The following is a 26,001-nucleotide window of genomic DNA, read 5'->3' as shown; positions in this document are numbered from 1 at the left end:
GGTGCATATTTTCTTATGGAAGGTCTTGTTTCTCCATCTGTATGTTATGCTCCAGAGCTTTTGCTCTCAAACACACCCTTGTATAGTTGGGGGATGAGGAGCAGTCAGCCTCGGGGTTGAATTCTGTCCCTTATTCCACTCACGCTCTCATTCCTGGCCTCTGTTTCTTCATCGGTAAAATGGGGACAGTAATAATGGTAAGTCATAAGATGCTTGTAACAGTCAAATTTGGCAGATTTGTGAATATTTTCCAGTATAGCTTTTGGCACATAAAAGGAGCTCTTCGAAAATGTTTTTCTTCTCTTGAAGGTTTTCAGGGAAAAGGTTTAGAGGAAAAAGATTTCAAGCTTTATTGGATTAAAGTCATGTTCGTACTTACAGATTGTTGGTTCTCTTGAGAGCAGGCACTGTCTGGCGCAGACTCTGGGAGATGTCCCCTGCAGAAACCTAAGTTTTAACATAACCCATGCTAATTACATCATGTCAGCGACAGTGGGCATGGCAGAGCTGCTCCCGCCCTTGATAGAAAATAGTGTCTGTGATTTGTAAATGAACCGGGTGCTCACATGTTCTCTGGGAATGTAAATATTGACTCTAAGGAAGAACTAAGATAATTTTGTGGTGAGATAGTTTCTAGTTGTTTAGGCTTTCATTTTGCTTTGTTTTAATTGCACACACATTGAAACTATATTCCAGCCTTGGCCAAACTTCAGTCATTCAGATACCACCATCCATCCTTCTACTATCCATGTTGTTATTTAATATTTTTATTTAAATCCCCTCTTTTAAAGTGTAAACTTATTTTAAAAGCAAACCGTCTCTTTCTTACATAAATAGGAAACAAGTATCACATGCAGTAACTAGAAGGTGGCCTTGATGTGCAGTGAAAAACAGCATCTTCAGATCAACTGAAGGCTCCAAGGCCTGAAACCCATGTGCAAGAGGGAGATTAGCAAGTGTGTGAGAGGCGTTTAAGACACTTTCACACCAAACAGAGAGGTTCTCCTTAATATAGACTCCTGAGACAAGTTCGGAAGGTTTTCTTGTTTGGATTCTTGTGTCAACATATTTTGTAGATTAGACCTCATTTAATGTCATAATCTCATCTTTTATTAATATCATTATCATTGAAGGGTTTTGTTACCCCTTTCCATAAAATGGCACCGGAAACAAAAGAAAATAAAGTTCTACACATTGCTGGGCCAAACTATGAAACTGTTTAAAACAAAACAAAACCCACAGTTTTCAGTAACTCCTTCTCAGTTAAGCCTTCAGGTTGAGAACAACATTGTCAACCGGGCATAATATTAATTCCAAACCCACTGAAAGGCATCAGCCAGAGAAAGGTTGTGACAACCCCCGCCATCCCACTAATTGTGGTTAATTGTGTCTGCCTGGGTGTTCCAGTTGCTTGGTGTGCCTAGGGTCTTGTTGAGGGTAGGAACTGTGTCTCAACACTACTGTAGCATTTCTCTTGAATTCTTAGCCTAGTAAGATGCATATGGTCAGTTCCATCAGTAGTTCTTGGGCAAACTTGAAGCCTCCCGCAGCTTGTAAAGCAGAGCAGACGCATGTCCTTGGAAACCCTTGTGATCCCTTTGCATAGGCTGTCAAACAGTGCATCTCTGGGCTGTTCCTGGCTTGCAGGGTTGATGTTGAAACTCATAGGCTTAAGAGAGTCCATGATTAAGAGGTTATTGTAAAGCTTACATAGTATATTTAGTTGATTACCGTTCTTCATTTACCCTCCCCTTCCATTTGCATTTGTAAGGAATTGAGGGAGCCTGCTGTGTTTGTCTTGGAATGGATTCTCCAAAGGCTTAGAGACCTACTTCTCCCCTTTCCTTATCAGGTCCTCTGGGTCCCAGCCCCTGACCCAGGGAGTGGGACTGAACAGGAAAAAGAGGAGGAAGGAGAGTTTGCTCATTCACATTTCTGTGTCTGAGTGGCTGTGTCTCTTGCAAAAAGGCTAGTGAAGGATGAATCTTCTAGTTTATCCACTTTTGCCTATATATCTGTTTTGCTGGAGTAGATACCATAACTTGAGAGAGTATACCAGAATTTGTTCTGGGGAGAATTGTCAATGATAAAGAAAATTTAGTTTTCCAAACAACATTTTTGAACCTTGCAGTGATACTTAGACCTCAGAAGAAACTTATCACACTGTACAAAAATTAGGACATTTAAGATTGATATTTAGTACTTTGTTTTTTAAATTATCTCCCTGCTGACTTTCCTGATATGCTCCTGGAGATTTTTTTTTTTTTCCACATACCCAAGCAGCTTTCCCTCCGTGGTATAGAGCTAGCCAAAGATTTTATTTGCATTACATAAACATAACTGGTTATACTACAGAGGGCTATTTTTGGCAACAGAATTTCTGTATTTGATTTTTTCAGTCCTAAAGAAAAAAGCATGTATTAAAGATACAAACTTCTTTAATGTAAAAATTACGCATTTTCATTTTATAGAAAATACAGAAAAATATGTGACAAAGTGAAATTCTACACCACAAAGATAATCACTTAAGATTTTGGTGTGTTTTTTTCTTTTTATGCATAGAAAAAAATTGAGGTCATACCATTTAACTCTTGAGTTTTTGTATTTTTGCTTCTCGCTCTTGTCTGCAAGACATGAGTTGAAGTAAATGGTATTTAATGTTCTAAAATCCCTGACTACAGAGTTAAGTGATTTTAAATGATGTTTTAAAATTATATTAAATTGCATACCTTTTGAATCATAACAACATAGTCTCCCATATCTTTAAATACTTTTCAGAAATTTATTGTTAGTCATAAGACATAAGACACAACCTTTAACTAGTGAATGGCAGAATGGCAGAAAATTGCCCATGAGATTAATTGGTTAAGAGTGCTGAGATAAGTTCCAGCTTTGTAATTACTTTTCTGTTATTTACGGCCATTAGTTTGATTACATAGTTTGTAATATGAGGCCTTGGATTTAAAGTGTATCATTGTTAACCTAAAATGGGAATAAAGAATAACCACATTGCTCAATTTTATTGCCACACAAGAATGAAGAATTCATATCATAAGATGAGAAACAGTCACAGAAATCCGACTTAAAACTAGTGATCAGGTTCCAAGCGAAGATATGTCAGATTTTATTAACTTGAAGCAGCTGTTGTCTCTAATATGACACACCCCACAGAAATGGAATAGGTCTTATAAAGAATACTTGTGTTTTTTCTTTTTTAAAGCAGCTGGCTTCCCATCATTGAGCTGTTTTTGAGTTCAGGAACTCCAGCTCTTGGCCTTTTCCTTGTGAGAAGGAAGGCTGAGGCTCTAGAGACTTTTCCCTGTGCAGCTGCTGGAAGGACAGGGTAAAAGAGGAAAGAGCCTTTGACCAAGATCTGTGCAGGATCTGGGCACAGTGGTGGGGGGATTGGGAAAGAGGGATGGATAAACCCTCCCTGCATCTATGAGCACCAGCCTTGCTGCTGGGCGTCTCATTGTCATAAACTCTCAGTAGCAGGAGGGACAGGACAGGGGACAGTCCCAGGGGCATGTGGGAGGGGCTGGAAAGAGGAAAACAGGCAGATTCCAAGGGGCAGCTGCCAGGAGGGAAGGCTGCTCCTCAGTCAGGTTCAGGGTTCCAGCATGGTATTCCAGGAGGAGTACTCGAATCAGAGCCTCCAGCATTCTTGAAAGAGACAGGTGGGGAAGACCCTTGGGCTGGAACGTACTGGAGTTCCTGGCTTGCTGCAGTTGACTTGCTGCCTGACCTCTGGTGTTCTTCAAAGAGCTGCTCAGATGTCATTCTTCAGGGCTGCCTTTGATTCCTGGCATGAAATCATCTCCATGCACTGGGTGGTTGTCCCTACCACAGCTTCTAGTTAGGTATTAGTATGATTATTTGAGTAATATTTTCCTCCCTGTATTTTATCCAACATTCTATCCCCAGCACCAGGCCCTGTACCTGGCATCCTGAAGTCCACCGTAAAAATTCATCAAAGGAAAAGATGACCTTTTAAAGGTCATTTTACTTCTCTTCGCTTTATTTAGCTTTCTGAAACCTTTTGATAAAAATATATATGAAAATTTTGGTAGCTCTTTTTTGGGTGAGATAGCAGTATATTTTCCAACAGGGAAAGGGCAAATTACTATTTGTATTATATATTTATTATATTTCAATATAATTATTATAAAATAATTTGCTGTTTTATCTAACTTTTATATCCTTAGTTTCTGAAACCATTTTTGGAAAAAAAATCTTAACTTTCTATTTAAATATTTTTCTCAAATGAAAAACTTTCATAGATTATGATTATTATTAAATATGAGATTTTCTTGAGGTTTAAGCCACTAGAAAAATTTCAAAGAGGAAACAGTGTGTTGGCAATTATTCCGTTCATTTTGTGATGAGAATATTGAAAGTTAAGAGGATTTCTCAGTCAGTGGTGAATTGAGGAAAGAAAATTGGGAGGTGGGGAGCATTTCTAGGAGTTTTCTCTTATGAATCCTTAAGCACATTTTGTAATTATTGCCTTTTCTGAATCACCCTCTTCAGTGATTAGCACAGTACTCTGCATGTATTAAGTACTGGAGTTACAATTGAATTTATGTATGTAAGAACAATAAAGATGTGGAAGGAAGACGTATATCCAGCTATAGATAGTCTTGTGTTCAAGCCCATTCTTTTTATTTTTCTACCTTTTAAATAGCTGCTTTCAATTCAGAAATAGAAAACCAAAGTTACCATTGACTTTCCTTTCACCTCTCCAAAGTTCAAATCCTGAACTTTGATCTTTTCCTAGCGTTTTCTCTCCTCCTGCTGTTAAATTCACTGGGTATATTTTCTGTCAGTGTTACCTCCCCAAAGTATAGGACTTGGTACACATGCTGTTGATTGAGACTCAAGCAATGTGGAATTGGAGGTCATCATACTGGAGCAAGCCCCAAGACAACCCTTATTTTCCATAAGGAAAGGGTATACCAAAGAGAATAATACTTTTAACAAAATGTCAGTGGGAAAGTTTTAATTACTTGAGAGAGTTGGATTCTTTCTAAACATCCTGGACTGTAGGAATCTCTCTGCAAATTAGGATTCTCCCTACAGGTTTGTGGATTCAGAGTTTGGCTCTGCATTTCAATAATCATTGCAGCTGTTTTGTCGTTTTACTTTGAGAACAAAGGTGTTTCTTCTGAGAGCTTCCCCAGGGCCTCACACTCAAATTTTCTTCCTCATCCCAAGTGACATGGCAAGTTTTAGTAACTAGTGCTTGTTCTAGGGAAACAAAGTTGTGGCTCCAAAATGTTCCTTAAAAATGTCAGTGATTATGGTATAATCATCCTCTCTGAAAGAAAAAAAAACAATTACTGGCTCTGATTCAAAAAATAACAACACATTGGCTATAAATCCCCTAATTGCCTCTAAAAAGCAAAAACAGACATGTCTAATTTTTCTCTCCCCCTGCAACTTATCTGCTTTGTCTGGTGATTAAAATAGGCGACAGCCAGTCAGGGCTGTTGGAATCTGGTCCCTTCCCTGCCACTGAGGGCTCGGGCTCAGACCGTATCATGTGAAAAATGTAAGAGAAAAATCTAATTGTTATTAGACCTGCTCTCCAAAAGTCACCTAGAACAGAATTGTTCTGGTTCACCCATTTGGCATGATGTAAAAGCAACACGTTTTAAGAATCTGGTAGTTTGATCATCATGGACAGGAGCTTCTCGTAACTCATTCTACCGATAAATTACCAAGACACTGAGAATGTTTGTGTGAAAGAGCATAGTCACTGCCAGTGAGTGTGGATGAAAATTCTGGAATTTGGCTTATTTTTTTTCTCCTATCTTTATGTCTTGGAGGCCTTTCTAAGTTGGGATATGGAAATCTTTACCTCAGTTTTGAAAACTGCAGTGTGACAGTCCGTGGTATAGATATTTATTTCCTTGGCCATTTCCCTTTGAACGTACATTATGGTTTGTTTCTAATTTTTCACTGTTACAAACAACGCTGTGGACCACGCTTCTGTGAAGAGTGATGACGATGACGATGATGATAGCAGCAAGCGGACACTTACAGAGCACTTATCTGTGCCTGGCCTTGTTCTCATCTTGGGGGTGTGTGTGTGTGTGTGTGTGTGTGTGTGTGTGTGTGTGTGTCTTTGCTCAACAATCCTATGAGACAGATATTCTTATATATCTTCTTATTCTCTTTTTATATTTGAGTAAAATGAGGCACAGAGAATTTTTGTGACTTGGCCAATGTCACAGCTAGTAAGCTGCATACTGGATTTGAGTCCAGGTGGAACCTCATGGGTATATATAAGACTAAAAATACACGTTCCCCTTCGCCAGGCCTTTCTTCTGACCTAAATGGTGGCCATTCTCCACATCAGTCCTTGGCCCTCTATTCTCCATCTAAGGCTGCATATAACCTTCACTCAGCAGCTCTGTGCTGGTCATGCCCAGATATCCAGGCCTCATGTGCCTCTACTTTGCGCCTCCAGCTGCCAGTGAGATAGTTGTATACAGTTGTCAGTTTCTTCCTTCCAGCCCCATTCTTTCTCATTCTTGTTTCCATGAGTCCTTATGCCCCTTGTGGCTCTGGCCAGCATGAACTTCCTGGTCATGTGTGTGCTATGTGTATTCCAGCCTCTCCTGTCACCCTGTCCATGCCTTCCTCACCTATCCAGATGCCGCCACTATTTTGCCAGAGCTCAAGTAGGGATAAGCTACTCCCTGTCACCTTGGCTTACTCCTCCAGCCTGTATTGACATTTCTCCCTGCATGTTCTGAAGTCACACCACAGAATTCTTAAGGATAAAAACTGTAACATTAGAGGGCTTGAGTTCAAATACTGGGTCTGGGCTACTTTGCTTTGCTTGCTGACCTTTAGTTTCCTTGTCTCTGAAATGGGGATAATAGTTCTTTTTTTTTTTTTTTTCCGAGATGGAGTCTCTGTCACACCCAGGCTGGAGGCAATGGTGCCATCTCGGCTCACTGAAACCTCTGCCTCCCGGGTTCAAGCGATTCTCCTGCCTCAGCCTCCCGAGTAGCTGGGATTACAGGCATGTGCCACCACGCCCGGCTAATTTTTTGTATTTTTTAATAGAGATGGGGTTTCACCATGTTGGTCAGGCTGGTCTCGAGCTCCTGACCTCAGGTGATCCACCCGCCTCGGCCTCCCAAAGTGCTGAGATTACAGGCATGAGCCACCACACCTGGCCGATAATAGTTCTTACCTCGTAGAATCAGGAGGAATAAATGAGATCATTGTGTCAACCGTGTTCATTATCAGAAGCGTAAGCACTATTTTGAACTTGGTGCATGACCTTCCCATTTTGGTGCATTTTTACAGGCTATTTCCGAAGTTCAGACATGTCCGCTTACCTTGAGTCAAACATGAAATGTTTTACATTTTCAAAACACTTTCCCTTCCTTATAGTCTCTACCTTAACCTTTAATTTTTCCATTTTATATGTTAGCTTTCCCTCTTTCAATTATTGGGACTAGAGTCACCTGATACTCCTCTCCTCCCCAGGGCATCGGCCACCGTGGTGAGCACGTAGTAGGTTGTGTTTATTATTGTGGGATCCTTAGTGAGTCTCAAGTAGGCTGAAGCTGCATGATGAGTCATCACGCTGAGCAACTGTGCTCGGTAGGACTGCGTTGTTTATACTCTAATAGAAACATTTACCTTCCTTCTGAAGATCTGTTTTCCAAATACCTATTTGGGTATCTCAAATCCTAAACAGTGTTTATTAATCATACTTCTTCCAAGGACTAGCACCTGTTCTCCTTGGGCAAATAATCCGTAAGCATACATCTAGATAGGTCCAGTTAGAATTCACTAACATAAATAGTGATGCCTTGTCAGTAATGTTTTAATCATATTTCTCTTATGTTCTCCAGAATCTAGTTGATAAGAATGACTGTTCTTTTGAAAGCTACTGTGGACATACACACTCACATGCACAAAAACCTCGTACACACCATAAACATATGTTCTTTGTATTTTGTATTTCTTCCAGAGAAGAAAACACGCTAATTTTACAGAGTCATGAGGAATGAATGAGATAGTTGTGTAAACTCCTCAGTGAATCTGCTGCTTAGTCCAGTTATCATCCATTTAAAGTTAATCATGAAGACACTTCATGAAGGAGAAAGTTTTGAGTGGTGAGAAAGTTACTAGGGTAGAAGTATAATAATGATTATGTATATAATGCTATCTCCCAGGGACTGTTCTAAGGTGTTTAGGTATACATACACACACACACACACACACACACAGTCACACACACTCCTTTAATTCCCACATGAAACCTAAGAGGCAACATTTAGGTGGGGAAAGTGAGGTCTTGAGATGAGTAACTGGGAGGATAGAAGACGAGGACTTGAGAAGGAGTGAGAAAAGGAATGTGCCCCAGGTGATTGGAGTGTTTCACTTTGTAGTGCTGACCCTAAACTCAGGACTGTCCACAAAGAAGGAAAGGCAGTGAAGGGGGATGGAAGGTCATAGGCATCAGTCACTTGGACAGGCATGGGTATTTCAGCTCAGCCACTGCCTAGCAGTGTGGCATTGAGAATTACTGACCTTCTCCAGACCTCAGGTTTTTCACAGGTACGACAGGGGAAAGATAATGGCCTTTGTGTTGCTATGAAAAATAAAATCACATGCAGATATAACCATAGGCTTAGTCTACTGCTTCAAGGAGGTAGCATCTCAAAAATATGACCCTTTAGCACTTTTAGGATTTTCTCTGTAGGCTTCTAATATTAGAAGTGGGGAAATAATTATATAAGTTTCTTTTTTTTTTTTTTTTTTTTTGAGACAGGGTCTCACTCTGTTGCCCGGGCTGTAGTGCAGTGGTGCAATCACGGTTCGCTGCAGCCTTGACCTCCCAGGCTCAGATGATTCTCCCCGATTAGCCTTCCAAATAGCTGGGACCACAGGCACATGTCAATGACACCATGCCCAGCTAATTTTTTTTATTTTTTTGTAGAGACAAGGTCTCACTGTGTGGCCTAGGCCAGTCTCAAACTCCTGGGCTCAAGCGATCCTCCCACCTCAGCCTCCCAAAATGCTGGGATTACAGGTGTAAGTTACCACACCTGGCCTCCATAAGTTTCAAATGGTGCCAAAGGAACATTAAACAATGGTAGCCATTACTTTCATTTGACAAAGCTGATGATTTTTTTTTTGCTACATTGACTTGGTTCCCTCCTTTTTTTCTTTCTATACCAAAGTATTTCAAAGCTCATCCAAGACAGTGTATCATTTTCCCCTACAGACTGCAGTATCCACCTCTCAAAAAAATACATTTTCTTAATAAGCCACAACAGGAGTGACAAAATTAAACCTAAATTAAAAATTGGCAATATTACACCTTTGGCCCCGCACATACAGGGATGTTTAGCTGGTTTACTTGTTCCAAGTGATCTTGTTTCACTCAAATTTAAATGAATGACGTCATAATTTTTACAACTTCAAACGTAAGGTGTTCCCTGAAAGCATCCAGTGCTATTCTGTACTGTTCATTTTTAGCTAGTTTTCTTTCTGATAACTCTCATTATAAACATTTAAAAGAAAAAGAACATTTTGTAATATTCTGCTTCTCCAAGGTGGAGACACTTCAGAGTATTGCTGTCTATATGACCCTTGTTCCAACAAATCTGCTGATGCCTGAAACAGCCTGTTTTTGTTTTGTTTTGGTTGTGCTTCCATTTCAGTTTATTCATCCTTTCCTTACCCTGATCATTGGCACTTCTATTTCTTCATAATTCATAAAGCTGATATTAGATCAGGACATCTTTGGGTAGAAGCCACCATATATACAGGTGTGCCTTCTTTTTTTAGAAAGCAGCATTTAATCAATAATAGTGAGTTGCTTTGGGGTAACTACTTGCAGTTATTGGCAATGTCTGCTGCTGTGAGATTTGGCTTGAAGCTGGACAGGGCAGGTCTGCTTACAACAGTGGTTTTCAATTTTGCCTTTGCAGTGAAATCAGCTGGGGGGCTTTTAAATAAAGACTGATGCCTGGGCCCTGCCTTAGAGATTTCTGGTTTAATTGGTCTAGGGTAAGACCAGGTATTGATTGTTTTCAAAAACAACTCTCCAGGTGATTATAATGTGCAGCCAGGATGGAGAACCAGTGCCTTAAAGCGGCCATTCTCAAACTTGAACGTGAAGCAGAATCACCTAAAGGGCCTGTTAAAATGCAGGCCACTGGGCCACACCCCAGAATTTCTGGTTCATTAGGTCTGGGGGGTTGAGGGGTGGTGGCGAGACTTTGCATTTCTAACCAGTTCCCGGATGATTCTGCTGTTGCTAGTTCTGGGAACCCACTTTGAAAACCACTGGCCTACAGAGATCTTTCCAGTAGCTTTGTAAGATTTTATAACAAGAAAAAAGACAAGATTTCCTGTGCTTTTAAGTAAAATAACTGCTTAAGGCACAAATATTAAAATATTATGCTTCCCGGTTCTTAGGCAAGTTGGACCATACCCTCTGTTTGCTAAGCCAACATCTGCACTAACAGGCAGCCAGGGCCCAGGATCTGAAAGGACATGGATTAGAGGCAGGTGAGAAGTTGGTTTTTTAAATAAAAAATGCTACAAGATCTATAGAATTGTTACTAAGGTTAGCAAATTACCTATGGGTTGTGCAGCTTTACTGAGATATGTAGCTTAAGATGTGAATAATTCCCTGGGCAGCATGAAATATGGCACAGAAGTACGAAGGTGACTCAAACAAACATGGTACTTGATCCCCTAAAGAGGGCAGTTTAACAGTAGAAGGTACTGTCTGTGATGAGACATATCCATTTCTTATTTAAATGCACACCCTAAATTTCTCTTTCTCCGATTCTTGGGACTTCTAGTTCCATTTCCTTTTCCAAACCCTTCTGTCCGTCTTTGTGAAAAACCCTTTATGAAGTGTTTGGCAACAAAGGATGCCACCATTGCCGGTTACCAGGAGTGTACTTGCTGCATCATCGTCCATTTGTCCTCACCTGATTTTATAGAAGTGTGAACTTGTATAAGCAGCTGTTCTGTGTCCAAAGACTTGGGATTTGGGCTTGCAGGGTTGGACTTTGAACCTAAGCCTGCAGCAGACAGGGCAGCTTGTTTCACTCTTCCTGCCATGCAACTTTTCTCGGGTAAAGTGCTCTTTGCTAGCTGATAGAGAAGAAAAGAGCCTTTTCTATCCATTTGACAGACCCCTAGTGAATAGTAATCATGAAAATTGAAGTCGTGCACTGCCACTGCATTCACCATTGTTATATTAGCAATTCCTGGACTTCATGAACAGAGCACCCCTTATTCTGCAATTAAATGAAAAATAATGGCATTGCTTAGCTATAAGGAAGGAAACGTTCAAGTGCAGCCTCTGTATAATTAAGCTTAACATTATTATCAACAGAAAGTGATTGTAGTTGTGTTCAGAGGCGAGAAGAGATATGCCACCAACCATTTGACCTATCAAAAGAAAATGGCTCTTTTGATGTTTGATGTTCTTCCCAACAACCAGCTTTGTGCCTTGCATGGGGCAGGTGCCATTTTCTGCACCATTTTCTCTCTTTTCCAGCTGTTTTAAAGTTCTTTCTCATCAATTCTCATGGCTGCCTTTGTAACACTTGTCTGTTTTCCATTTTTCCTCATGTCTTCACCAGCATCTGTTGTCCTGCTTTTTGTTTTATCTTTTTCTTTCTTTGGCGACAATCTGTTTTCTTGACTCACACACTGGCTGACATATAAAATTAAGACAATCCATTTAATTTTTAACTAAAACAGGTGTTGAGTGATTGACCCTATCAAGCAGCTCCCTGCAGAAACCTCATTTACTACTAGCTTCTTTATTGCCCCCTCATAATTCATTAGCTTAATAAATGCTTGTGTGAAAAGGCAGAGGCCAAGATTACCAATCTTACAATATGGGTGTCTGCCCACTCCCTCTCCAGCCCACATCCCAGGGAAGTCAATTAGGTTGAGCTCTCCGCAAGACAGTCGAAGCTCCAGGGTGTGTGCTACAAAAAGCCTCAAATTAGTGAGTGCTCTAAAGTAGAATCCCTCCTTTGCTTCAGCATACAGAGTGTTCACCTCTCAGGGGCATGCTGCCTGCATCCCCTTTAGTGGAATCTGGGGAAATAAAATGTCTGTATCTTCTGCTTCATAACTCCTAGCAGCCAGCAAAATATTCAATATTTTGGAGCTGGTTACAAGAAACTTCCAAATCCTCAAACATCATCAGAGAAAGCCACAGACCCCAAGCGCCTGTCACATTTGGGTATGTAGTGCTTGCTGTCTCTGTACATAGCACCTAAGGTTAGCTGGTGGATATCAAAGCCCCATAGAGGAAGGGGTGTGGGCGCAGGGGTGTTGGCCTACTCTTAATTTAGGTTCAGCATATGTCTGAAGCTTCCCCCACTTTAACATTTTCACCAGAGCTCAGACTTATCTCGGCAAGCACTCCACAACCTCTTCGTTCTGAAACCCCTGTGTATTATGAAGGAAATGAAATCCATATGTTTCTGATTCATTTACATGTAGCTCATCAAAATGTAGTTTTGTAAGAGCTCTTTGGTGTCCAAGAAGCCTTTGGAGCCTTTTTATAAGACTTTTAACCCTCCTCCGTTTCATTCCCCTTAGAACCAGGAAGTTGGAACTTGCCAAGAGTAAATAAAAGCAAGCTTCGGAGTTGACTCTGGCTCTGGCCTGACCCATCTCTGGTCTGAGTCTTCAGTGGACTCAGCTTCAGCAAAAACAGAAATGACTGTCTTTACCCTTTTTCTGGAGCCATGGAAGTAGGCACTAATCCCACTTACACCCCACGTGACAGTGAGTTTGGGCTCACAGCATCTCTTGGAGGCAGCCACTTGACTCTATGCAGTTGTTTCCAGCTGAGCCTCTTCTCTGTGTCCTGTGAGCAGAGAGCTGATAGAGCCAGATGGTCACACCTGGACCAGAAGCTCGAGGAGGCGCTCCTTTAAGCGGTCCCCCGCATCTACCCGCTTACAGGCCACTGCACTGTATCTCCAAGACTTTCCAGGCCAGATTCTTACCAAGGGAGTGCCTATGCATCAGGGACTTGTATATTTTCCTTGGGACTGTGACAGAGGCACCCACAACTATACCAGGCTTCATGGTGGTATTGTTGGTGCTGCTGTCACTTAATGATACTTTTGAGTGTTTAGTTTTTCTTCATCAAGAAAGGTTTATAAGCTTTAAAGGAAACAACTATCTACTGCCATGAAGATTCCACAGCTTTTACTCTGAAAAACCACAGAAATGAAATGAGTCAACCTATTTCCAGAGTTCGGCTAGGGAGAGGTTGTGGGGTATTTTTTCTCCTCTATCCCAGGATGATGAATTATGGAAAGCCATTCAAGAGCTTAGTATTCCTTACTTGGGCTGTTGTCGTTAGTGGGGTGGAAGGAATTCTGCCCTCATCTTTGCACGTCCTGGCTTGTTTCCTTGATTCAGAATGGTGCTGTGCCTTTCAGAGGCAGAACCTGGGTACATGGAAATGCATAGGCATGTAGTGGGGAGCATGGCTGGACCTGGGAGTTCTCACCTCACCTTCCAGCTGCTGAACTCGGGCTTTTTCCAGAGTTTTATTTCTTCATGTGGATGCATACGGTGTAATAAAAAATCATCCCCTCACTTATAAATTATATCAACTCCAAGCATTCTTCTTCAGAAACATGCTTCATCTTCCAGGATACAGAATTTGATAAAGTCATTGCTCAGCTTCAGCATGAAGACACTGCATTTAAATTTTACCATACACATTTTGTGTTGTATGTAAATGGGAGAATCATTCTCAGCAGAATTTTTGAAATACTTCAGGGCAACTATAAAATGTTTTAGACAAGTTGGAAAGCCGTCTGAATTACGTATTGCAGAACCTTGAAATCTGAGCTTCACCTGAAATCCCATGGCAGGGGAAGCCATTACAAAAAAGCTTGTATTGAAGCTGTTTCCTCACTGATGAATGGGCATGGCACAAGTGTGCTGGGCTTACTTGGTTACATTTATTTCTCAAAATGAACAAGCCAGTACTTTTATGATCTAAGGACAGACAGCTGTGAGTCCATCCAAAAAGTACTTTCAAGTGGCTTTGAAATTTGCCTTATAGACAGTGACGATCATTTGATGCAATGTGGTGGTGAGATTGTCTTCGTTTTGTGTTGCCTGCAGCAGGTCCGTACTGTCCAGCAATACTGGTTTACAGATAATGAAGCATTACACACATCTTACACTTAATCCCCTCACTGGGTCGCCTGTGGTATCATGCCAGGTGGAGAAACAGAAGCTAAACTTCCTCCAGTGAATTTCACCCAGAGTTGTTCATTCATTGATTTGCTTATTTATTCAACATATATTGAGTGCCTACCCTATGCTGGGCCTTATTCTGTATACTGGGGACACAGTATACAGAATAAGACACATGAGGCCCAAGTCCAAGACACAAGAGGCCCCTGCCCTCAGGCAGCTACTGTTCTTGTGGATGGAGCTTATTTGTATTTTAGCAGTCCAGGGAGTGGCAGAGCCGGATGGTGAACCTGGGCCTTTTAGCTTCATTTAAAAAAAAAAAAAAAAAAGATCCTCCAGTCCTCCCACTCACTTCCCACCAACCCCTCCTCCCCCCAGTAAGTGTCTTCCGTCAGAACAACCCTTCTAATGTGGTATGGAAAAAACTCTGCCGTGGCCCTCAGCAAAATCCACACACTAAAAGCCTTTGAGGGAAAAGCATTTTCATCAGAAAGTTGCTGTGGTCAAGAAGTTTAAAGATCCAGGGATTTTTGTTGACATGTTTTGAGTACTTTCTAGTTGATAGAGTCTCAAAACTGGAACTGCTGGAGCATGCCCTGTGAAACTTCCTTTTTCTTGCAGGTCAGAATGGTTGGACATTGGCAATTCCTCATAGTGCAGACTGTGACATTTGCCTCTTCTTTGTATCTGGTGTGTAGTGAGTGCTCAGTAAACATACCCAGAATTGCCGTTATGTCCCAGGCACTCAGACATCTCTGAGCAATCTGAACCATTTGCCTCTTGTCCAGTTGCATTTTTTTTCTTACGTAGCTAAAGTTGTAGAACATATTATTAAAATTTGGTTTTCACAAACTTTACAGCTGTAGCTAACAGGATTTTTCACAGTGTGATCCTCCCTTCCCCAAAGAGTTTCTTAAACCCTCTGATCCCCAGATTATGACCTTTCTAGGAAAGAGGTTGCTGTTATTATCACCTATGGAGGCTTTAATGAAAGGGGCCCTGGTGGCACAGGAGATAAAGCAGACTTGAATTCAGCACCATCCTTCGTGGTGGGGACTTCCACTCATCTCTCCCCAGGCCCTGTCAGGAGACACCAGGCGCTTGGCACCCAGTGTGGGCTCAGTAAAGGTTAGCAATGATTTTTGTTATTGCTACTAAATGCCAGTATAGGTAGGCATGCTGTAAAACGAACAGGATAATCTAAGTGGACCTTTTTTTTTCCTTTTATTTCTTCCCTTTTACATCATTTCTGTTGTTTTGCTGTTATTTGTATATATGTGTGCATGCATTGGAGATGGGGAATACAGCTACAGAGGTTTTGAAGAGGCACAGTATTGGGTTTAGTTGTCATATCAAATCTCACACATTCTGACATCTGTGAAGAAATGTGTCACATGGTGATGCCTGGCATATAATCAGCTGCTCAGAAAATGCTGTGATTAACAGTAACTCCAGCAGATATTTCCTTCTCAAAAGAAAAGCACATGATTTTATAGCATTTTTAAATGCCAGGGCATCTAATCAGCTCAGTCTTTTCAGTAATTTAAAAAAAAACCCAGATAGTGGAAATTCAGGGTAGTCGATGGAAAAAATTGAATAAAGCTGAATATCTTGGCACCACAGAGTGGTGTCCTTTGAATGTTTGTTTATCATTCAAATATAATAACACCAAAAAGAAAAAAGCATATGAGGTGATAGATATGTGAATTAGCTTGATTATGGTGATTTCGCAATGTATACACATACTATCATATCAACTAGTATACCTTAAATTATTTTTATTTGTCAACTATACCTCCGTAAAACTGGGGGGAAAAGCCACTCTTTTAAAGGCTTAATAGGAAAAAAAACCCTAAAAAAGATGTAACAGTTCAAAATGCATTGTTAAAAGAGCAAGTTTAAAAATACTGTGTATAATATGGTCTCATCTGTGTAATATAATAATGGAAATGGGAGTAGAATAACAGTAGGAAGAAACACACCAACGGTGTGGGGTTGGATAAGCACGGAAAACTTGAACTAGTTCCTTTGTTTTTGAGACAGAGTCTTGCTCTGTTGCCTAGGCTGGAGTGCAGTGGTGCAGTCTTGGCTCACTGCAAGCTCCGCCTCCTGGGTTCAAGCAATTCTCCTGCCACAGCCTCCTGAGTAGCTGGGATTACAGGTGCCCACCACGACGCCCAGCTGATTTTTGTATTTTTAGTAGAGACCGAGGTTTCACCATGGTGGCCAGGCTGGTCTCAAACTCCTGACCTCAAGCGATCTGCCTCTTGTGGCAGAGCGCTGGGAATAGAAGCGTCAACCACCACGCCCAGCCTTAAATTAGTTCTTTATACATGTTTTATTTTTTAAACTTTTTGTAATGAACCTATATTTATTTTGATAATAACAGCTAAAACTACTGAATCTGAGTTAGGCAAGTTGAACACCCTTTTTGCTTGTTGGTCTCTGGTCAGTTTTAATAGTCTGTTTTAGATGTTAAAGGTATCAGATATTCTGTGCAATAGCCCCAAGGATTAACTTTGCTGAGCTAACTCTCTACAGCACACTTCGTTTCTAAGTTAAATAGTTGGTCCAGTTTTGTCAGCGTGCTGTAGCATCTGTCAGTGCTAGCTGTGTTTACAGCTTTCCTTGGAATTAGACTGTGGAAGAGCTGAGAAGCCTAAAGGAAATATTGAATGCTTTATCTGTTAGAAACCCTAATAAAGAGAAAGAGAGAGCACCAAATAGCATTACAAGCATGCAAGAATAAATTCTTCCATTGTAAACATGCAAGAACAAATTTAAAGTCTGGATGAGATACCTTCTTTCTTTTCAATGTAAGACTCAATTTTGCCTCATTTCTAGAAGAGGGAACCCCCTCACCTCTCAGGTGCTGCCTACATCTCACTGCAGAAGCTGCCTTTTTGCTTCTGAGGAGGTGATGGGCCAGTTAAATGTGTATAAGGCAGTTCTGCTGTGCTCCTGGGAAATCCAGTATGCTGGGTGCTCACACCCCGGTGCTGGCCTCCAAGGTGCAGAGCACTGGACTTGCTTGCCTGCTAAAACCAAATCCTTCATCCCCTTTCTGCTCTGGATGCTGTTTGTCTTGGCATGCCACTCCTAATAACACTTGGAAATAGAAAACAATCTTGAATCCTTGGAGTTTTTCTCTAGATGTCATCTTTACCTTCTTAAAGCTGTCTGTGAATATGAGCAGTGTGTATTTGCATTTATCCAGGTAAAATATTAATCACCAAATAGAGTGTGGAGTGTCCAGAAGTACCAGACACTTGGAGTACACACAGGAAAGTATCTTTTGCCATGGCAAACTCCAGTTATGGAAGGGGTGTGAATGCTTGAGGTTGCTGAAGTACCAGATTTGAAGATGACATTCCACATGACTGTATGAAGTTAATGTATATGTGTGTGTCTCATGTAATGATCTTCAGCAAGAGAGTCTTTTTTATTTTTATTTTATTTTCATTTTTTGAGACAGAGTTTCCCACTTGTCACCCAGGCTAGATTGCAGTGGCGTGATCTTGGCTCACTGCAACCTCCACCTCCCAGGTTCAAGCAATTCTCCTGCCTCAGCCTCCCGAGTAGCTGGGATTACAGGCGCCTGCCACCACGCCCAGCTAATTTTTGTATTTTTAGTAAAGACAGGGTTTCACCATGTTGGCCACGCTGGTCTCAAACTCCTAACCTCAGGTGATCCACCCGCCTCGGCCTCCCAAAGTGCTGGTATTATAGGTATGAGCCACCACACCCAGACAGCAAGAGAGTCTTAAAATGCCTTTTTTAAAATGTCCACGTGGAAGACTTGTTTACATTTAACCTATAAATCTCCTAGAACAATCAGTTACTGAAGATCCACTGAGACAATGTGGTTGGCCTGGGATTGACGCCCAGGCAGTGTGAATGTGGGGCTGTTGCTCATGGCAACCATGTAAACAAACACATCCTTGTATTCTTGCCCAGGTACTGGTTACCTGCTGCTTTCTGGTCATCTAGAGAGACCTGTAAAATATTTCTGCTGATTTCGTTTTTGCTTTGCCTTTCTCTGCCCATAATTATTTAATAAAGCCATCAAAGTGGGAATTTCATTGTGTACTTTTTTCCCTAGGTTGTTTATAGGACTGTGAAGACCTGTCCTAATGCAACCCCATTAATAGTTCCCTCTGCAGAAAAACTCCAGATTATTCTTATCTTCTCTTTTTTTCCCCATAATTTTAGGCTCTAATGGCATCTCTTTTATCAATATCTCAGAGTCTAGAATATTTCCAAAGTTCTTTTGAAAATTATTACGCAAATACTACCTTTTAGCTTACCACTCTGCTGAAACTGTTTCAAGCACCCATAGGTTTCTAGCATTTACAAACATTTACATAGTATCAGAAAATTGGAAAGTGGAAATAAAATAAGATGTGGTCTCTGCACTCAGTGACTTGTGCAATACATTGAGCTAAACACCACAGTGTAAAATACTAGATGCTTGAAATTGCTAAATTAACCACTTAGGAGACTGTGTGGATTTGGAGACACCTAGAAAGTCTTCTTGGTAAAGGTGAGACTTTGCTAATAGTTATTCAAAGAAATTGCTATAGAAGTCCAACATGTATATATCACATATATAATGTAGAAAAATGACTGGAAAGAAGTAGCAGAATCCCAGCCAAGTGGCAGCATATGTAATGATTCAGAGCTTGCAGCCTTAAACCAGAATGCCTAGTTCTTTCTATTACTGGCTGTTGGACCACATAACTAAGGTTACTTAACCTCTCTCTACATCAGTTTTTTTGTGTAAAAAGGAGATAATTATGGTACGTAACTCATAGGCTTGTGTGAGTTAAATGAATTAATATATATCAAGAATTTAGACCACTGTCTTACCTAAAGAGCACTCAATAAATGTTAGCTATATTGGGCATATTTAAATGGTGAGATTAGGGGAGATAATATTTTCTTCATAGTCTTAAATTTTCTGGACTTCCTACAGTGAACATGTTGGACTTTAATAGAAGAAAATATTTCTAAAGTCAAGTCTTTCATTAAGCTTTTAAAGATATACATACCACAGGTGAGTCATACTTTGATGACTGAAAAGTCAGTTTGAGCATATTTTAATGAAGGTTAGGCAACATTTTTTGCTGACATTCAACTCAAAATTTTTTATTAACCTCCATAAATGGAATTAAAAGTTTCCACAAGTTCCCAGGACCCCTTTGCTTCTTAAGAAGTTTCATCATACATTAGAGTGGACAGTTTCATTACCTTTGTCACTTGTAACAGTAAGCTATAGTTTAAGGATTGGGTAAACATGCATCTCAGGGGTAATGTAATGTGTTACAGTTGTTTCCAGAAAATATTAATAAATATAAGTTTTTATACCTTCTTAGAGTAACTTTCTGCTAAATTGTAGTCTCTAATCATTTATTATACTCTTGTGCTTTATCATTGTGTTAGTCTGTTCTCATGCTGTCATGAAGAACTGCCCAAGAATGGATAATGTATAAAGGAAAGAGGTTTAATTGACTCACAGTTCTGCATGGCTGGGGAGGCCTCAGGAAACTTACAATCATGGTGAAAGGGGAGGTAAACACGTCATTATTCACATGATAGCAGGAAGGAGAAGTGCTGAGCAAAGAGGAAAATGCCCCTTATAAAACCATCAGATCTTGTGAGAACTCATTCACTATCACAAGAACAGCAGCATGAGGGTAACCGCCCCCATGATTCAATTACCTCCTACTGAGTCCCTCCCACAATACGTGGGGATGATGGGAACTATAATTTAAGATGAGATTTGGGTGGGGACACAGCCAAACCATATCAGTCATTTTATAAAATACTACATATGTCCAATATAGAGGGTAATTCCCTTATTTCCCAAACAAGATTCAAAAACATGTTTTTTGGTTTTGTTTTTATTGGAGGGGAGTAACCTGAACAGAATATGTAAATGTTTACAGAGGCATGTGAAATGTCCATTCATAACATTTTTTTTAGCTATATATATTTAAGGTCACAGTAAATCACATATAAAATGCTAAGTGAGAAATACTGACTTTTTACTGTTGTATTTTATGAAAATTTTATTAAAGTTTTTCTTAGTATTTAACACCAGTTATTTGCTTTGTTAGCTCTTGAGAACTGTTTTGTTTTGTTTTTTTCATCCAACGGTTTTCAGAGCATCTGTCCTCACTTTTATCTAAGTCATTAGAGACACGGCACTTCCTGAATCATACATGTCACAGGAAGTGTTATCCTGAGCCATAAATCTTCATCCATGCAGTACTTTAACATATTTTTTCCATTCCTTTTATGAAAGTGTATTTATGCTCACCACAATTAACCACTTACTGATTGCTTTTTAAATTAATCTTAAAAGTTGTTTTCAGTGCCATCTGATGCTTGGAATTGTGTAGCTATACCTTGCAGGAATAAATACTAAGTCTGTGTCAATATTCTTCCCCTTGGTTTCAGTTGTCTATTGCTGTGTAAAAAACCATCCCAACTTTGTTGCTTGAAGCACCCAGGATTCATTGTTTCTCATAAGAATTTTCTGCTGGTCTCGTGCGGACGTGCTTGTGTCCTAGCTGGGATGGCCAGATTGTTCATCTTGCAGTTGGTGCTGGACAATGGTGGGCTCTCTCTCAGTGGCTTTCATGCCCAAGGAGGCTCACACAGGCTTCTTGATACAGCAGCCTGAAAGCATCAGAAGGGCAAGAGTGGATGCTGTCTGGTCTTTGAAGGCTCACTCAGAAGTCACCTGTTGTCACTTCTGTGTTCTGTTAGTCCAACTGAGTCCTGAGGCTTGCCCAGGTTTGCACTGAGGAAATCGATTCCACCTCTTGCTGAGAGGAGCAGCAAAGAATTTGTGGCCATTTTTAACCCACTACAACCTCAATTTCAACTGATTGTCTCTAATGACTTATTCTGTAAGCATCCAAAACATCCCTTGATTGAAACTATCTCAAGGTGACCTATCTTCCTTCAACAATATTTTGTGGTTCGAAACTATGTCATTAAGAGAGTGACTTTGAAAACCTATGTAAGGACCCAGATGTGAGGTGACTGCCTAGTCTGAGTAATAATGACTATGTTATATTTTTAGGGAGGTGGTAAAGCTAGCGAAGCAGACCCATGGAGAAATGCAAATCTGTCATCAGCCTTGAAGGATGGGGCAAATTTGGTGGTGCCCTGTTTAAGGGGGAACAGCACTGTGTCTTGCTGGCAAAGCCTAGGAGACTAATTTATAAAATTAACATTTCTTTGAGAATATGCTTTGTTACTAGAAAGCAGTTTGATCAATGTACTCTTGTATAAGCAACTAGATTAAGGAACAAAAGAGACACCTTAAAGAAACACAGTGAGCCTTTAGAGGAGGAGAGCCATCATATCACTGCAATTAGCAAACATCTCTTATGCATCAGTTGGGCTGCCGTGAGTCTGTAATTACCAGGTCTTAGAGTTTGCCTCTACCTACATCATTGTATAAAATGAAAACCAGATGAAAAATCAAATGTTCTACGCAGGAGAAAAATGGATGCAAAACAAGGCTTGCAAAACTCTTAAGTGCTCTATATTGCTAAAGGTTAACTGCATTGCCTGACATAAGGAAAAACCAGGAAACTACTCTAAATGAGGAGTAGCATCAAGAAACCACAAAAGAAAGAGCTCGACATAATAAATACATTATTAAAATGCATAGTATACAGTGTAAAAGGCAGTCTGCAATTTTTGAATTATGTGTCCTATAAAAGTACATCAGGTAAATATGTGTAATTGGAGTCCCTGGTGCTCTGGCAAAGCTCATTTTGCTGACCTTCAGAAAACTACACTGACTTTTTTAGGAGTATTATTTTGATTTGAAAAAGCTCTTCTTTGCCAGTAAGGAAAAGTACAGTATTTACAGAAAATGAGACAACCACAGTGTACTTAAAGTGTATGTAGTGCATGCATGTTCTCTGCAAGAAAATTAAAAGTCTCTGTTTTTCATTCAGAAGTAATTAGAGAATGTCTTTTGTGGCTGCTGGAAAACAGATGCAAGACTCCCAGAAGTCTGAAGTGTAAAATTAAAGTAGAATGTATCATTGGGTGTCCTAATCTTCAGGTAATGGCCCAGGCCTGGGACAAGTGAACAGACTTTGTGTTCCCAGTTGTAAGTGTGCTCCATGGAGTCTATGGTCATGCCCACTCAAGATGTGACAGAGCATTAAAGAGTCATTTTGGTCCAGAAATCCCTGTTGGAACATTAAACTGGGTGCTGATATTGACCATGATACCTGGAAGAAAGGCCTCCCATCATTTCTTAAAGAAGATAACAGTTGGGCCAGGCACGGTGGCTCACGCCTGTAATCCCAGCACTTCAGGAAGCCGAGGCAGGCGGATCATTTGAGATCAGGAGTTCGAGACCAGCCTGGCTGACACAGTGAAACCCCGTCTTTACTAAAAAAAAAAAAAAAAAAAAAAATTAGTTGGGTGTGGTGGCGCAGGCCTGTAATCCCTGCTACTTGAGAGGCTGAGGTAGAAGAATCGCTTGAACCCAGGAGATGGAGGCTGCAGTGAGCTGAGATGGTGCCACTGCACTCCAGCCTGGGCGACAGAGTGAGATGCCGTCTCAAAATAAATAATTAAATTTAAAAAAGAAAATAACAGGTCTTATTGGCCTTTCATTAACTAGTACTATCCGTAATTTTAGAACATTCCATAGAAGGTGGAAAGTTGAGGCCCTTGCCTGGGAATTGTTGATGCCAAATATCAACAACTTCCAAATATTAGACTGATTAGTGTCACAGGTTCAAGCTACCTGGTCAAATAAAGCAAATTTTTCACCCTTATTGGAGTAGGTTAACCGTTGTAACAAACAACCGTAACACTTCAGAGGCTTAACACGATATTTATTACTTGTTCAAGTCAAGGGCCAAATACAGTTCAGCAGGCCAAGGGCTCTGTTGTTTGCAAGGATTCAGGAACACAGTCTTCTTCCATCTGTGGCCCCGCCTTCCCTAGGATCTCTGAATCTTTCCACTTGGAAAGAGAATGAAGATCCAGCAGGGGAGATTTTTATGGGGCAGGCTCAGGAGTGGTGTACGTTGCCTCTGCTCACATGCTATTGGCCAGAACTCTGTTACCTGACCCCCAGCCAACTGCAAGAGAGACTAAAGGCTGAAATGAGTTCAGATCCCAGAGCAGCATCAGTGAGCATTAGCAGTCTCTGCCCTAGCTTTCCTGTTGAGGACCAGGGCAGAGGGTCATAGCAACTGGGACTCTCAGACATAGTTTTCAGTCCGAGTGCAAAATAGGAGGCCTCTCCAGTGGGCCCGGATTATATGCAATGAAAACAACTCTTGCAATACAGGAGAAATTCTCTACAAACAGAGAGATTAAGACCCCACTGCTGCTACCCCCACGACCTAACAGAAGTAAAGCCACTTGATCATATTTCCCTCAGCATCCGTTTCCTTTCTTGTCTCTGATGCAGTGGTTCTTGAATGTGGAAAACCTCTTTCCCTTGGGTAGAGACCTACTACCATGTGGGACTTAAGGACCAGGACAGCTGAATAACACGTGTGGCGTTCTAGACACATGGCCTTCCCTTCAGTCTCTAAATTACGTATATTGGTTTAAAGAAGCCTTTGTTTCTTAAAATAAGTTCTCAATGCTCCAGATTAGAAGCAGCTGGAAATCTTTGGGAAGGGGCAGAGGTTTCAGATGTGCTTCTGTGTATTTTTTTCAGTGGACGTGACAGATGCTCCACAATGACACACATACCTGTCATGCCAGCAAAGCCACATCCTCAGGGTGTCTGCCTTAGCAGCAGTGATGCCTGGGTTGTCAGGGTGGGCTCTGGACCGCCACAAGCAGTACTGCTGGGGATCCCATTGTGGGAAACTCTCCACCATTTCCATCCTGTCGACTCCTCTCGCAGGCAGGCTACAAGGACTCCAGGAGAGTGTGAAATGGAGCACTGGAATCAGAATGCTCATTCTTGATATTTTATTAATTCAGTGTAATGAAGCTTTCAACATCTCAGGGATGCACAGTTGGTTCCTTGGAGTCATTGAAGATAGCAGATGCCAAGACCTATTAGAAATGGCTTACAGTGGAGTGCAGTGGCAGAGACCTTTGTATTTATTACCATGAGCAAAGGTTACATCCTAAAGAAAGAAATTACAGTTACATTCCTTGGGATTGTTGTTGTTGTTGTTGTTGTTGTAGCTCAATCACATTTATTGTTTGTATGTGTTAAGGGGACCTGTCTAAATCATATCATATTTTCCTTTTACTTTGGTGTTACATAATATATAATTACAGAGAAACTCCAAATCCAAATCCTTGTAAAATGTCCCTTTACCTGCAGTTAATTCCTAAGCCAAGTTACTTCAGGGCATAGCTAGAGTCTGCTTTGCTTGTTTGTGCAATATCCCCTGCATGTGGGTGCATAATAAATAGTATTCTACAATCACCTTCAAGGTGTACATTATGGGGAAGGTTTATACCATATGTAACAACAGAGGACTGGAGAATGACAGTTTAGGAAATGCAGGTTATAAGTGTGCAATTACTCTAATTATGGACCTAAATAGAACTTGACTTGTTTTCACTCTGTAGTCAGTCCATGTGAACTATCAGGTGAAACTTTCACAAGATATTCTCTCCCTAAAAAGACAGCTCTGTGGGTATGTGTCTGTTTTTATTTTCTCTAGAGCCTTTGCTTTCACTTTTTAAGCTTTGGTAATAGGCATAGGGGCACTGATAGCCCATGGCTTGGCTGATATATCTTTGCCTTTGCTGTTACTGGGCATTTGTATTACTGATGCTCCAGTTAAGTCTCCATTCAGGTGTAGAGAGAGGAATCCTTGGATACTGTGAGGGCATTTCCAAGTTCTTATGTGCATATCTTGATAATATATTGGAGTGTGAAGAAATGCATGATCATCACAAAGTGATTGTCACTGTATTGCTCTGCTTAGACTAGGCTCTGCTACAGTAACAAACAACTTGGAAAATTTCAGAGGCCTACAACAATAATATATTTCTTGCTCTTGATACATTTCCATTTTGGGTCAGCAGCTGCTCTGTTCCATGTCATTAGTCTTCTAGAACCCAGGCTAAAGGAGCAGCCTGCCACCTGGGTCATTCTGGTGTTAAGGTAGAAGGAAAAGACAACACTGGCAGACCCAGGTGATGCTCCTTGGCCTTAACCCCCCAGAAGGGGCAACTGATGACTTCACAAGACACATTGCATTAACAAGTGACAGGATGAAGTCTGACATCACCAGGGCAGGGAAGTATCATCTTCCCACAGGGAGGGGCAGCAAATAGACTGAGCAATAAATAATACAATCTACTGCACTCAACAAGGCACAAGAGTGACTTCCTCAATGCTGTCCTTTGTAAACCAGAAGTGTTTTGAAGACCGGATAGCAAACTATTAGACAGACAGAAATGGCATCTACCCTCTTTTCTGAGCCTCAGTTCCATAAAGGTGTCTTAGAATCATCAGTGTCAAAAGATGTTATCTACAAGATATGAAGAGAAGAGTAGGAAATCTGTGAAAAGTGGAGCAGAACAAGAGCTTAGGGAGGGCAGTGCTGCCGAAGCAAGACCTAGGGGCTCCTGCTGGCTCACAGACCCCTTGTAAATCTTGACCCATGGTTTTCTGAACCTCCTGAGATCTAGTCATTAGTTCCCATGAACATATTCCTTTCTACAAGCATTTCATTCCAAGAAACTACTGGAATGAGTCTGCTCCTTTCACCAGAACTCTAAGAGTTA

General features: G+C 40.8%; 1 protein-coding gene across 2 annotated transcripts in view; it reads left to right on the top strand.

Moving 5' to 3' along the window:
• Positions 1–26,001, top strand: part of PDZRN3 (PDZ domain containing ring finger 3) — a 242,894-nt gene that overhangs the window by 64,970 nt on the left and 151,923 nt on the right. The window lies entirely within an intron of this gene.

Source organism: Hylobates moloch, unplaced genomic scaffold (genome assembly GCF_009828535.3).
Source record: "Hylobates moloch isolate HMO894 unplaced genomic scaffold, HMol_V3 SCAFFOLD_4, whole genome shotgun sequence".
NCBI classification, from domain to species: Eukaryota; Metazoa; Chordata; class Mammalia; order Primates; family Hylobatidae; genus Hylobates; species Hylobates moloch.
The sequence above is the reverse complement of the archived record's forward strand: the minus strand, read 5'-3'. Positions and strand labels throughout refer to the sequence as shown.